Source organism: Cnephaeus nilssonii (genome assembly GCF_951640355.1).
Source record: "Cnephaeus nilssonii genome assembly, chromosome: 5".
Classification (NCBI taxonomy): Eukaryota; Metazoa; Chordata; class Mammalia; order Chiroptera; family Vespertilionidae; genus Cnephaeus; species Cnephaeus nilssonii.
Window position 1 is genome coordinate 70,263,212 of NC_137076.1, and position 16,312 is coordinate 70,279,523.

Below are 16,312 nucleotides of genomic sequence, written 5' to 3' on the forward strand. Positions count from 1 at the left end.
GAGCATTTTTCTTACATTCACATAAGATTTGTTCGGGTAAACTACCATTACCTTTGGCATAAAATATCAAGGAATCACTACATTGCCTCCCTCTTTGAAGAAAGTGGGGATGTGTCCAGGCCACACTATTAGGCAATCTACATAATACGTATGAAAGACTTGGATTTAAGGTTGTTGCAGCCTTCAGAGAAAACCTGAACATTTCTACATATCGGGCTGTTTGACTTGTGATGGCCACAGCCTTCGTTTCTTCTCCGTAGGAGCTGTTGTTTATAGCAACAACCATAAGAAAGTTGGACTGAAATATTTATTAGTTTCTTTAGATTTATAATACTGCACCCCAGATTCTATAAGCAGTTTAAGAGATTTTGCTAGGACTTGTAGTCACTACTAACAGTAGCTTTTCTATGAATTCTAAAAGAAAGGAACAGCCCATGCATTTCAGGTGAATGCTGCGGGGTGCTGGGGCCAGGATGGTGCCCGAGCCTCCTCCAAAGCGGAGGAGGAGGGGTGTCACAGAGGAGTGGGAGCCGGAGCCGCCTGACCTGGCTCACCCTCCTCCGTGGCCTCCTGATGCTGGTGGCTCTCTCACTAGAGCACGTGTGGAGTGGCCAAGAGTCGTGCCAGACTCTAGACTCATGCCCACTTCTGTAACTCAAGGAGAAGAGTATTTTGATCTGTTTTAAAGAGAACTGAGTCACGCATGTAACTGTGGGAGCATGGATGTGTCTGGCCCTGGGCACATGGAGCCAGGATCCAGTTCTGCCAGGGCTCCCTCTTCTCCGGGCTTGTCCCTGCTTCTCTCAGAATGTCCCTGCTCCCCACAGCACAGCAGCTATCAATAATATGTTTCACTGGCTATAAAATTTATAGGAAAAATAAATGATAATTTACATGATCTTTCTTTTTAGTACATTAGACTCTTATGAGACATAGACTATGGAGAGAAATGGCTTTCAGAATGAATTTAAAATGAAAATTCTAGTTGTAAAACAGAAAGGTCATATGTCTATGCTAAATAGTTTGATGTTTTAACAATGAGAATAAACTGAATTTGTTTTAACTGAATAAAACAGTAGTGTCAGTTCACATGTTCTTGAAGAATGTCAGACACCTCTCAGAAAGGATGCTGTGTTTGTGTTAGAAGTTTGTATCAGTTGAAGCCATGGTCAGGGAGCAGTTAGATCCTTGAGTTCTGAACTGAGAACAGTAAGTTAATGCATTTATTTTCATGCCAAATTTGAAGTAGAACACACATATACTTTCAACTATCTCTCTTAGTTTCTCCAAAATCAACTTTTTATGATCATCTTCTAACAAAACAGGACCACTACTCCTCCATGAAAAAAACAGAGATTCTTCCAAAATACCAGTCAGTGTGAAGTGGGAGGGTCTGCCCTGGAAGACACTAGAGGAGGCTTGCTTCGAGCTGAGCCCGCCTCCTGCCTTGGAACATGAGAAGGATTTCCCACAGGAAACATGACCGGAGGGATTGGATCTCAGGAGTTCTAAGCTGCCTCTGGTCCCTCAGCTTTCCGACTGATGACATATCCGGCAAGGATCACCAGCCCCGTGAGAGGGCGAAGCACTGGTATATTAACCTGCACAGGCCTTTTTTAAACTCCCTGATTAACGGTTTTGGTTACTCTGTGATGGAGACTAAGTGGGATTTCGATTTCCTGCTGCCTTTTCAAATACGAAACATGGATCAGGTATGTCTGGAAAGGAGAGAGAGAGAGACAGCAGATTCCAAGTCCAGGAACCCAAACAGTCACGTGGGAGATGACCACACGGCTGGGAGACAGTGGCGCGCTCTCATTGCCTATGGATACATTTCAGAAAGGAGACCCAATAAACAGCAGGCTTACCCAATCGGCTGCTCCTCTTCCTTTGGAAAGAGCAAACAAGGAGAAAGGGGACTGGAGAGAGAGGAGACCTGACAGTGGAAGGTACAGTGCTTTCCCTGTGTTCTGTGGTATAATCCTGTCATTTGGTTAGAGCACGCAGTTAAACGGGCTGTTGTATGTTTGCTGAAAACCTCACACTACTGTTTCTATGGGGAAAGGCGCTCTGAATTCTAAACAAGTGACTCATAAATGAAGTGGACCGCAGCACACGAGCCGACTTAGCAACTTTCCAAATGAAGGGTGTCTGCAACCTCTGCCGTGACAATGTCTGCAGGAGTCCTGGCTGTCAGCGATGACCCAGCAGTCCTCCCAAGCTCTACAGGATGAGCGTGGACTCAGCATCTTCTCAGACTATGCCAGCAGATACATGTATTGCAGCAAACAACACAAATCCCAATTAATTTAATCACTTAAGCTAGTGAATGCAAAAGGGGAAATTACTCTAGAAGTAATAGGGTGGTTTTTTTTTCTGGTTTAAATTCTACCACTTTTCTTCACTGTACTAAAAACATTTAATCAGTTAGCTTTTAGTCTATTATAAACCCCATCCCAGAATTCAGTGGCTTAAAACCAAAACAAGATTCACATGTCTGTGGAAAGTACTCTTCAAGGCCTCTTAAGTCCTAGGCTCATAATGGTACCTTGTCTTTTCCATTTCATTCTATTGCCCACGGCAAGTCACATGGCTAAACCCAAAGTCAAGGGGTGGGAAATACATTCTGCTCCCTTAGTGGGAAGAATTGCAAGGTCTATGGCAAAAGGCAGGGGCACAGGAAGAGGCAGAGAATTGGTGCTCATTATGCAATCTAGCACAGTGATCATTGTCCAGGAAATTAATTTTAATAAAATTAAATTAGATATTGCTACTTGAAGATTTGGGCGACTCTGTGAGTATGTGGGGGTTAGGGCTCAGGGAAAGGGGAGAAGGCGAGCTTTGAGGTGGCGCATCTTGCAAAGGCACCATGCCTGAACTGAGAGTATTTTAAAGGATTTGACCCACTGGTCCTGCAGAGGGTGCTGGAATCCTCTCTCTCCATCTCAGAGCTGTGACAAAGCCGGCCAGCAACTTCCCCGTGAAGTCAGGTTAATGGGAGGTAGATGCCCAATAGAGGCAGAAACACATAAGGAGTAACTACAGGAAATAGGGACACCTTACCAGTTTCGAGGAGTCCCAGTTCATTGGGGAAGTCTTGAAAAGGGCCCTGAGGGGCCAGAGATATGCCTGTGGCTCACTACCCTCATCAGAGTTACACTGAGGAAAGAATTATGGAGTAATTGGTTTGGTGACTATGCTTAACTTTTTAAAATAATTTATTTATTGATGAGAGAGAAAGAGATAGAGATAGATAGATAGATAGATAGATAGATAGATATCCATTTGTTGTTCCACTTATTTATGCACTCATTGGTTGATTCTTGCATGTGCCTTGACCAGGAATTGAACCCACAACTTTGGCATATCAGGACAATGTTCTAACCAATTGAGCTACCCATCCAAGGCCACTATGCTTAACTTTTGTTCAGAGGAGGTATAAATATAAAAGAGCTATATTTTCCTAACTCCTGGTAGTTGTGTTAAATGACCGCCCTTTCCCCCTCCCCTGCCCCCCCTCTAATATTGGCTTAACAATATCTTGGCCAGTTTTCACAAAATTTCAGCCTATTTTGGTTGTTAGAACAATCTAATTCTGACATTTAGGATTCAGTCCTGTTCTCAAAAACTTGATTCAAAGTTCATCTTTCTCTAGCTCAGCCTAGACCTGCATCGGTATCCATCTCTCCTCCTTCTACTACCTGTGCTTCAGTTGGGGTGGGAGGGCCCGAGCTGCAGACCTCTTCTGAATTGACCATGACTGCCCTTCTGTTCAAGATATACACAGGCTGAGGAGGAGGCCCAGCCTCCTTTGCAAATGAGGGAGGACAGTGGGTGGGGAAGGGGGCGTTTATTCTGGTGCAGCTCCTCTAGGCCCTGGCTATCCTGGGCTGGTTTGACCATCTATTCTAGGGACCCCTGTTGTTGGCATTTACCTGCAATAAGTGGCCTTTTTGCCAACATCCTCCTTTCCAACACACCCATACACACACACTGCCTGAAACGATAGTCCCAGTTCCCACCTTCCCACAAACTGTGAAGTCAGCAGGCAAACATGGGATCCGTCTTCTAATGGAAGGTGACAGATCACAGGCAACTGGGTCCTGGGAGCTCTCGATGCCCTCTCTTCCCAAATCTCTTGGCCCCTATTCAGGTCCCATGGGGGCCAAACAACATGTCCACTCTGGAACCAAATCCTGTTTTGGAGATGAAAATGTTGTTCTCCTCTTGTAGGCATCCTGATCTTTAGAATAAATTCGTCCCCCCCCGCCCCACTTTCCCTTTCCATTCGCTTTTGGGAGTGGAAAGTTATGCCCCTTACCCCCTCAGTTCTCTTGGGGCGGGGCTGCAGGACTGCAGGGGCCCGGAATGGGCGGTAGGGGCTGTCCGCTGTACTCACTGATTTTGGGGACCCTAGTTGAGTTCAGGGACAACAGGAGAAGTCTCACTCTACGTCCTATTAGCTTTGGAGTCAGGCAAAACTTGTTTCAAAACTGAGTTCTGCCACTTACCGAGTCTCATTTCCTTCACCTGGAAGCTGCTTCTCAGGATTATTGTGACAATAAAAGGAATGGATGCCACCTGGCTCTCACATACAAGGTGCTGATTACATTAGTTATTTTTTCTCATCATCCCACCCCATGCCCACCCTCTGAGCCTTATATGTAACCACGTATGTATCTATGTAGACAGGCATAAAATGTATGTGTGTGTTTGTTTAAAATCTAGGCCTCTGATATTTTTGCCCCTTGAATCCATGTTATGTTATTGGTACAGAAAAAGATATTTGGGACATAAATCTTCCCCATTCAGTAACAAACGTCTGTCCTAAGTTTGTATATGACTAATCAAGCGTAGTTACTGAGGGTATCAGGTATGGACTTTCTGCTTCCTGCAGCACCTCTGTGTAGGTGTGTTATTACCAGAAACCCTCCCAAATTCTACCCAGCACTCTACAGAAATGACTAGGATAAAAGAAAAGAAAGATTGAAACAAAGAAATGTGATTGTTTTTATGTTTTACCATCAAGAATATCGTTTTAGCTAAAATGAGACCACTGGAATGAGGATAAACAAATTTACATAAAAAAGAAATTTTGATGCTGATTTCTAAACTGAATGGGGTTTTACCTGATAACATCTACAAAGTAGAATATTTATCCTCAAATATCAGCTGCACGTACTCATTACTCATGCTTTCACACCTTCAAATATGGTAGATTTTTAAAGAACTAAATAGGTTGAGAGCTTTTTAGGATACCTGTGCTCTATGTTCAGAGAAAGGAGAGTTCGTTCAATTATTCATTCAACAACCATTTGTTAAGTTACTAAGTTAAGGAGGCTCCTGTCCCTCTTCTCTGTTGCTCTATAGTTTAGAGCTTAGTCTAACAGAGGAGGAATGAAGTAAACAAACAAAATCACATGTCAGTATATTCCTACTCTCTTCCACGTCTCCACCAGCTCCACCAGCTGGGGACATCCCCAACACTACTGCAACCTCCTCCACAACCACAAAGCACTCTGAAAAGATCCGCTGTATGTGCCCGGCAGGAAAATCTAAAGTCTACAAGAATTAGAGAAATCTTTAATCATTGCTTCTCCAAGTTTTACCATCTACGAAATCTTCACAATATTGCCCTGATTTATCATATTAACCAGGCTAGCAGCATCTTCTCTAAGTCACATTTGGTAGAGGCAGTGAACAGATACACCTACACTACCTGTGGTCAGGTTCTGCCTCTATTTACAAGTGCGTGTGTGTGAGTGTGCACACACGCGCACGAGAGAGGCAGAATTTGTGTTTGCTCTTATTTTTAGGCAGAGGATACACTCACAGATATGGCTGAGTTTGACTAACACAAATGATTTCAATAGTTTTGACATACCAGCAAAAAAAAGTTTCCATGAGTTTTATGTAGACACCTGGATAATGGCCAAGGCATTCCAGTAATAGGACATTTAAATTGAAGGGTCTCAGGAGTCACTAGTCCAAATCTCTCATTTTACTGATAAGAAAATTTAGGCCTTTGACTGTATCAAGAAAAATTTGAAAGACATTTAAACAGGAAGAAAAATATCACTGGGGTCCTATCTAGCACACCACACCCTCCCACGTTGTCTAGTTCTACAGGGATTTGAGACCAGTCTTCAAGCTATTTGGTAACTTAGTAAGTCTTAGAAAACTTACAGTAATGCAAATAATTCTTGTCTATAGAAATGCAAATGAATATTTTCATGTGGAATATAAGTGATTATGGCCCTGTGGATATTAACCAGTTTTCCATCTCTTTGCAAATTCATTTCAGCATTCCTAACGACTTATAGATGTGTGTGCTTGTGAATCAGTAATATTATCTTACTGGCTCCCTCGTTAATTAATGTGTGAAATAAAATCACAAACACCATCTCAGTTCCCCATTTAGCATATCACGGGACAGACTGGCCAAATAGAGTCTAGAGTTTTACTTTGGGATGGGGAGGGCACTTCCAGATATGAAGGGGAAGGGGGCGGAACTTCCTCCCCCAGATGATTGTGGGAAAAGAAAGAAGAAAGAGGCAGCGAAAGGCAATGGTCAGACACATGTCCCAGGGTTGGTTATAGAACAAAAAATAAAGATCTACAGTTTTCTGAACCCAGCCTGGTCCCACTGAATCAGTCTATGAACGCGAGCCCCATGCACACTCAGGTTTGGAAATCACTGTTCTAGAGACTATTAAAAACGGAGAGGAAAAATTGATTAAATGAGGCAAGAAGAAAAAGCCCTGTGACTCTGATCTAGTTCCAATTTCAATAGGGAATGACCCATAGAAAACTACACCCATGTAATGGCTTCAAATGCAGGGATAGTTCTGGCAGGACTATCTTGTATTGCACTCATAGAAACTACCAGAGAGTGTTTTCATGTGGTTCTCCAAGCACTGTGAAGGACGCACCTTTGATGCTGTTTCTAAGGAACCTGCAAAACCACCGTCAATCCCCCTCCCCCAGCAGCCCCTGTTCCAGGAGGGAAGAAATCAAGTCAGGATCCCCTCTAATGGGAATCTGTTTATTTTTACAATTAACAAAGAAAAATCGTTGTTTGAGATTTGTTGGCTTGTTTGGCGATTCAGAATTTAAACACTAGTTCTAAGAGAAGGGTTGCCCCCAAGCTTCACCCACCCTGTAGAAGCCAAGCTTTTTCACAACAGAAAATAATGTACACTTACAGAAAACTACAAAGAGAACCCGTGGGCAGGGCGCAGGGCCACTCGGGGGCATTTGGGGCCAGATAAACATGAACTCTATAGCACACTGACTGCATCTCTGTTCTTTTTTAATTTTTTAAATTTTTATTGATTTCAGAGAGGAAGGAAGAGAGAGATAGAAATGTCAATGATGAGAGAGAATCATTAATTGGCTGCCTCCTGCATGCCCTGCACTGGGGATCGAGCCCACAACCCGGGCATGTGCCCTTGACCGGAACCGAACCCGGGACCCCTCAGTCCGCAGGCCGATGCTCTATCTACTGAGCCAAACCAGCTAGGGCTGTACCTCTGTCCTTAAAGGTTTCAAAAGCATCAGTGTAACCAGGTTAATTAGATTACAGAAGACTTGGACTCTGTATATCGACGTTAGTCCACATTAGCTGTTTCCAAATTCTTGGGTGTGGGGTTCTGTGTTCACCTTGGGGCCAGTGGGATTCCTTATACTATGCCTTTTTGTGAGTGCAAAAACTAGCTGTGTGCTCAGTATAGGCATCAGATCACAAAGATAAGAAGCCCCTTAGCCTTGACTTAGGGTATTAGTTACCTGGGGAGGCCATAACGAAGTACCACAAACAGGGTGGCTTAAAACAAAAGACAGTTACTGCCTCACAGTTCTGGAGGTTAGAAGTCTGGAATCAAGGTGTCTGCAGGCCTGCATGCCCACTGATACGAGTGAGAGAATGCTTCCTTGCCTTTTCCTGGCTTCTGGGGGGCGGGGGGGGGGGCGGGTCTGTGGGCAAACTTTGGCATTGCAGCTACATAGCTCCAATTTCTGCCATTGTCGTCACATGTATTATCTCTGTTTTCATAGCCATCCTTACTAATAAAAGCCTAAGTGGTCGTCACGCAGTGATGCCCTTACGCCGTCACAAGATGGCTGTGCGCATAGCAGGTGAGCGCAGGTGGGTGGGGCTGGGCTTGATGCGTGTGCGACACGGAGCCTGCCTGGCGGTCCTGCCTCCTGGCTCCACGCAGCGCGAAGGCGGGACTCCCAGCTCCAGCCTACCTCTTTGGGGCAATCCATCGAGGAGCCCCAGTTGGGTGGGCGGGGCCTACTTCTTTGGGGCGATCGATCGCAGGGCTCCCACACTGTGACAGGGCACAGGCCAGGCTGGGGGACCCCCCACCCATGTTAACTAGTTACATCTGCAACAACTCTAATTCCAAATAAAATCACATTCTGAGGCGTTTGTCCCTTGACTAGCAGGTGAGGCAAAAGACCTGTAATAAGCCAGGCTGACAGGCTTAGCAACAGCACCTTCCCACCTTCCACAGGGTCCCACACTTAGGCAAAAGGTAGGAGCTGAATCAAAATTGATCAGGAAAGGAAAACCTAGATAAAGGAAAGAGAAGGTCCAGATAAAAGTGGGGCAGACAAACAGAGCAAGAAAAACAAAGAAAAATCACCTTAAAAAATTTGTTTTAACACTACACAGAAACAAAAGAAGTCTTTAGAACAAAACATCCTTCTGATAACCAGGAAAACTACACTCACTTAAAAATAGGTAACAGAAGAGTGTCCAGACAAATCCCATACAAGGACACTATGTGCTCTCAATAAAAAGTCCTTTTTGAGAATTTTTCACATCTTGTGAGAATGAATTAAATGATTGTTTTTTTGCCACCTTAAAATTTCATGGGGAGAAAAATTCAAAATCTTGACAAATTACTTTCAATTTTGACTTAATAAAGATTGTAAGAAAAAAAAGAAATGCATTGCTAAAAATATTTAAAACACATTTAACTTCACTAATCAACTTTCAATTGGTGACTACTAAAATGATGATAATATTCTAAATTTAAATTATTTTTCAGATTTATTCTTTTTCTCATTTGGTTTTGGTCTTGATTTCAGCCAAATACTGACTTTAACTCTTGGCCCTTTAGCATTTGGAAAAAATATCTACCAGTGCATTTCAATCCTGAAGATTTACTGTGTGAATGACAAAAGAACATGGATTCTCAGAGAGCTGCTTCCTCCCAAAAGGAGACTGAAGAAGGGATTGAATTGTATATCCTCAGCCTCTCTTCCTAGATTCATCAATCAGATTAAGTATTTATCAATTATCTACTGTGTTTGAAAACCACCTGAAAATGTAGTGGCTTAAAACAACAATTTTATCTGTTCTTAATACTGTGGGTTGTGCTCACTTCAGCAACACATATACTAAAATTGGAAAAATAAAGAAGATTAGCATGGCCCCTGTACAAGGATGACATGCAAATTCATTAATTGTTCCATATTTGTAAGGGGTCAATTCATCAAGAAGATGTAACAATTGTAAATATATATGCACTCAACATTGGAGCACCTAAATATATTAACAACAGTACCAGATCTGAAGGGAGAAATAGACAATATAATAATGGTATGGGACTTCAAAACCCCACTTTCAGCAATGGATAGATCAACCAGACAGAAAATCAACAAGGAATGTTGGAATTGAACCATACATTAGACTAAATAGACCTTATAGGATATTTTATCCATCAGCAGTAGAACATTCTCCAGGATAGATGATATGATAGGCCACAAAGCAAGTCTTAGAAAATTTACGAAGACTAAAATCATACCAACTATCTTTTCCAACCACAGTGGTATAACTAGAATCAACAACAAGAGGAAAGTTGAAAAATTTACACTCATGTGGAAACTAAACAACAGACTCCTGAACAATTTACTGGGTCAAAGAAGAGATAAAAAGGGAAATAAAAAAATCTCACAACAAATAAAAATGGAAACAAAGCACACCAAAACTCAAGAGATGTTGCAAAAGCAGTCCTGAGAGGGAAGTTTATAGCGATAAATGCATATAGTAAGAAAAGAGAAGTACCTCAAACAACCTAATTTTACATCTCAAGAAACTAGAAAAAGAAAAACATATGAAGCCCCAGATTACCAGAAGGAAGGAAATAACAAAATTCAGAGTGGAAATAAATGAAATACAGATCAGAAAAACAATAGAAAAAATCAATGAAACTAAGAGCTGTTTTTTCAAAAAGATACACAAAATTGACAAATCTCTAGTTAGAATAAGAAAAAAAGAAGACTCAAATTCATAAAATCATAAAGGAAAGAGAAGACATTACAACTGATATTACAGAAACTTGTAGGATCATAAGCAACTACTATGAGTAATTATAGGCCAACAAATTGGATAAGCTAGTGGAAATGAATAAATTCCTAGAAACATACAACCTGCCATGTCTGAATCAGGAAGAAATAGGAAATCTTAACAGACCAATAATAAGTCAGGAAATTGAATCAGTAATCAAAAACCTCCCAACACAGAAAAGCATAGGGGCAGATGGCTCCCTTGGTGAATCCCACTAAATATTCAAAGAAGGATTAACACCAATTGTTCCAAAACTCTTCCAAAAACTTAATCTTCTTCATTTTATGACACTGTATTACCAGGATTCCAAAGCCTGATAAGGATTACAGAAAGAGAAAACTATAGAATAATATCCCTGATAAATATAAGTGCAAAACTCCCCAACAAAATATTAGCAAACTGAATTCAACAACATATTAAATAGATCATACACCATGACCAAGTAGGATTTATCTTTGGGATGCAGGATGGTTCAAGATATATCACATTAATAGAATGAAAGATAAAAATCATATCATTATCTCAATAGATAAGAAAAAAGCATTTGACAAAATACAATTTGATAAAAACCTTCAACAAATTGGGTGTAGAAGAAACATACCTCAACATAATAAAGGTCATATGTGATAAACGCACAGTTAAGATCATACTCAGTGGTGAAAATTTTAAAGCTTTTCCTCTAAGATCAGGAACAAGACCAGGGTGTCTACTGTTATCACACACATTCAAAACAGTACTGGAAGTTCTGGATAGAGTAATTAGGCAAGACATAAAATAAAAGGCATCCAAAATGGGAAAAAAAGTAAAATTGTCATTATTTGTAGATGATATGATTTTATATACAGAAAATTCTAAGGACTCAACTAAGAAACTGCTGGAACTAATCAATGAATTCAGTAACGTTGCAGGATATAATATCAACATACAGAAATCAGTTGTGTTTCTATACACTAACAATGAAATATCTAAAAAAGAAATAAAGAAAACTATCCCATTCACAAAGCATCAAAAACAATAAAATACTTAGGAATAAATTTAAAGAATGGAAGTGAAAAATCTGTACAATAAGAAGAATAGTACTTTGATAAAAAGAAACTGAAGAAGATACAATAGAAAGATATCCTGTGTTCGTGGATAAGAAGAATTAATATGGTTAATATGTCCATACTACCCAAACCCATCTATAGATTCAATGCAATCCCTATAAAAATCTAATGTCATTTTTTTTTTTTTACAAAAATAGGAAAAACAATCCTAAAATTTGTATGGGACTACAATAGTTTCCGAAAAGCCAAAGCAACCCTGAGAAAGAAGAACAAAACCAGAGGCATCGTGCTTCCTGATTTCAAATTGTACTACAAAGCTGTAATTAAAACAGTATAGTCCTGGCATAAAAACAGACAGACCAGTGGAACAGACTGGAGAGCCCAGAAATAAAGCCCTGCATATACAGTGAGCTAATATTTGAGAAGGGAGCCAAGAACAGTCGATAGGGAAGGGCTAGCCTCTTCAACAAATGGTGCTGGGGAAACTGGATAATCACATGCAGAAAAATAGAATGGGACCCTGTCTTACACCACTCACAAAAACTAATTGGAAATGGATTATAGGCTTAAACATAAGACCCGGTACTGTAAAACTCCTAGAAGGAAACATAGGAAGAAGCTTCTTGACACTGGTCTTGGCAATGATTTTTTGGATACGATATCAAAAGCAAAAACTGACAAGTTGAGACTACATCAAACTAAAAATCTCCTGCATAGCAAAAGAATCAACAAAATGAAAGGCAACCTGTGGAATGGAAAACAATGTTTGCAATCCATATATCAGATAAGGAGTTAATATCTAAAATATACCAAGAACTTAGACAGCAACAACAAAAATTTAAAATGGGCAGGAGAATTGAATAGTTATTTTTTTTTCAACAAAGATATTCAAATGGTCAACAGATACACAAAATATGCTCAATATCACTAATCATTAGGGAAATGCAAGTCAAAACCACAATGAGATATCACCTCACACCTGTTTGAATGGCAACCATCAAGAAGACAGGAGACCTTAATCAATAAAGAAAAAAAGAAAAAAAATAATAAAAAAAAGGAGACAGGAGATAAGTGTTGGCGAGGATGTGCAGAAAAGGGAACCCTTATGCACTGTTGGTAGGAATGTAAATTGGTTTCTGCCCCTATGGAAAACAGTGTGATGGTTCCTCAAGAAATTAAAAATACAACTACCAGATGATCCAGCAATCACATTTCTGATTATATATGAAATGAAACAGAATATTTAAAAGATATCAGCAAGTTCATGTTTATTACAATAGCCAAGGTATAGAAGCAACCTGGAGTGTGCCAAGGGAAAAATGGATCAAGAAGTTGTAGCACATGTACACAATGGACTATGATCCAGCCACAGGAAAGAAGGAAATCCTGACATTTGCAACAACATGGGTGAACTTGAGGGCATTATGTTTAGTGAAATAAGTCAGAGAGAAAGACAACAACTGCATGATATCACTTATATGTGAAATCTAAAATAGCCGAACTTATAAATCAGAGAATAGAATAGTTACCAGGGCCTGGGGACAGGTGAATTGGGGAGATGTTGGTCAAAGGGTACAAACTTGCAACTAGAAAGTGTGTAAGTTCTGAAGATCTATGCTCAGCATAGTGATTATAGCCAACAAATTGGAGTATACACTTCAAAACTGCTAAAAGACTCCATGTTAAATGTCCTTACACACACACACACACACACACACACACACACACACACACACACACACAGAAATGGTAATCATGTGGCATCATAGAGGGGTTAGCTTAAGCTATGGTGGTAGTCATATTGCAATATATAAATGTGTCAAATCAACACACTGTGCACCTTAAACTCACAATGTTGTATGTAAATGATATCTTGATTAAAAGTACTGTGGGTCATCAATTTGCACTGGACCCAGGGGGGTCTTTCTGCTGCCCTTGCCGGGTCACACGCAAAGCTGCAGTCATCAGCAGCTTGATGGTCTAAGGTGAGCTCTCTTGCAAATCTGGTGGTTGGTTCTGGCTGTTGCTGGGCCCTTCTCTTGTGTCTTCTCTCATTGTGAAGTCTAGTCTGGCCTGGCCGGCGTGGCTCAGTGGTTCAGCACCCCCTATGAACCAGGAGGTCACAGGTTCGATTTCTGGTCAGGGCATATGCCCGGGTTGCGGGCTCGATCCCCAGTAGGGGGCATGCAGGAGGCAGTTGATCCATGGTTCTCTCTCATCATGGATGTTTTTATCACTCTCCCTCTCCCTTCCTCTCTGAAATCAATAAAAATGTATTTAAAAAAAAGAAGAAGAAATCTAGTCTGGACTTCTCAATGCAGAGGCCGCATAGGAGGGACTAGAATAGGAGATGCAAAGCCACTCAAGGTTGGGAGGTTCAGAAGCTACAGTCATCACTTGCACTGCATTCTGGGGGTGAAGGACATCCCAGGCCGGCCTGACTGAAGGGCTGTAGAAATGAACCCACCTCTTGGCAAGAAGTGGCTCAGCCACACTGTCAAGGGCCTGGGAAGGGATGAATCGTAAGGCTGTTGCACACATTCCTCCCAGATGTGTAAAGGGGCAGAGCAAGGTCAGCAGGGGGACGGGACAGGCCATCTGCAAATGGAAGGGGACGGCAGGGGTGAGGGGGGGTGTCTGCTGTACCCACACACCCCACAAACCGATGCTGTAAAGAAAGAGGATTCCCATCAACCTCTGAGTAGCAATTTCACACATCTCCAGAAAATAACATGAACTCCAATAACATTATTCTCTGCTTGCAACTATATCTTTAAGTCTTTAAAAACATAATCAGCAAATATATTGAGTAGTGATTCTAGATTTTTAGATTATAATATGTTGTTTAGCTTTGGCATTTCTATGTAATTTAAATTAAAAAGAGTTTAAAAGTATTTTCCTCTTGATGTGAAAAGCAAGTCAGTGAATATGCTGGGCAATGAGCTGAGATTTCACAGGACGGAGTTTGTTGTGAAATGTTGGCACCATTAAGGAGAGTTTCAGACTCAACTTTTCTCTTTGGGGCTTTACAAACTGGAGAGCTTCTATATTTAGATGGTTTAAACGATGGCATCATGCCAAGGGAGGGGGATGACATTTCTCACTGTGATTCATTTTGCCTTTGCCACCGCAGAGCCGGCCGCTTCTTATTAATAAACAAGGCTGCTCGCCCATCACAAACCCATGGATTTGGCTGATGAGTAAGAGGAAAAGGGCGCCTGCGTCATGGGCAGCGGCTGAGACAGGGCAGTCAGGACAGGATCAGGGAGGGCAGGCTGCGTGTGCATCACGGATGTCAGGTCCTGGGCTGCCAGGAAGTTTGCTCAACAGCCATTTGGAAAGTCCAGCATCCATGGAGCCACACTGGACCAGGAGAGCAGAAGAGTCTGTCTTGAATGGGCTCTGTGGTGTCAGGCTCCGCTGCAGTGTGATCTGGTCATGGGGGCAGGGGGCTGCTGCCATCTCCCTCTGTACGTTTTCACCTTCTCTTTCTGAATCAGGGCAAACTGCAAGGTGGAAAACCAGAGCCCAGGAGGGAAAGGGAAACGTGGCCGCCTCACACCCTCTGCCCTCCCTTGGCCGAGGCTCTCTGGGCACTGGGCTCAGTTCTGACAGCGGGGAAGCAGTGGGAAGAGAGGTGCCAGAGCAGCTGCTGGCATCTGGGGCACTGTCTACAGGCAGGAACGCCCCAGAAAGAGTAGCCCCACCGCCAGTCTTTCTTCCTTTTCATTTGTGGCAACAATGGGCAATGAATCTCTATCTCTCTTTCCTTCTCTTTCTTCCTCCCTTCCATCTCTTTTACTTAAAAAAAAAAAATTCTCATGACTACTCACTGTGAAAGCGGTAAGAGCAACCATGATCAAATGAGACCAGCATCCACCAGCTCAGGGACATTCAGAAAGGCCACTTTAACCATGAGAGCTGTCAGAGGTGTGACTCGGGATGCCTTCTGAACTGTGTGGGGAATTAGGAATTTTTCATGTCTTTTATTCTGGGAATGCATGTGCATACCTACACACATAATCTTTAAAACACTTTTCTTCCTGCCCTAGCCAGTTTGGCTCAGTGGATAGAGTGTCAGCCTGTGGATTGAAGGGTCCTGGGTTTGATTCTGGTCAAGGGCACATGCCTGAGTTGTAGGCTCGATCCCCAGTGTGGGGCATGCAGGAAGCAGCCGATCAATGATTCTCTCTCAATGTGGTTTCTGTCTCTCTCTCTCCCTCTCCCTTCCACTCTGAAATCAATAAAATATATTTTTAGCCGAAACCGGTTTGGCTCAGTGGATAGAGCGTCGGCCTGCGGACTCAAGGGTCCCAGGTTCGATTCCGGTCAAGGGCATGTACCTTGGTTGTGGGCACATCCCCAGTAGGGGGTGTGTAGGAGGCAGCTGATCGATGTCTCTCTCTCATCGATGTTTCTAACACTCTATCCCTCTCTCTTCCTCTCTGTAAAAAATCAATAAAATATATTTAAAAATAAATAAATAAATAAAAAATATTTTTAAAAAAGAAACCACAACACTTTTCTTGCTGAATCTTGGAGAATCATGGCAGGATGGGGTCCTCAGAAAAATCAGAATTTGGATATGCTGCATTTTATGTCTTTACTAAAGACATCTCTTATATTCAGCATGCCGTGTTCAAAGCTATAAGCACAGGGAGAATGTGTGCTTTCTGTTTATAATATGATCTCAGTCAATGGGAGATTATAATCACTGCTTTTGACTTATTATAAACACTTGCCTTCTGGGCTGACATTTATGTAGCACATCTGTATCTAAACCATACAAAAGGACGAGTGGAGGTGGAGATTCATTATCATGGGGGAGACTCTGAGCAGACTAGATCACCGATACATAAGAGGGTGCTCAGAGGAGCTACTGGCCACTGGCATATAGTTAAGTAGC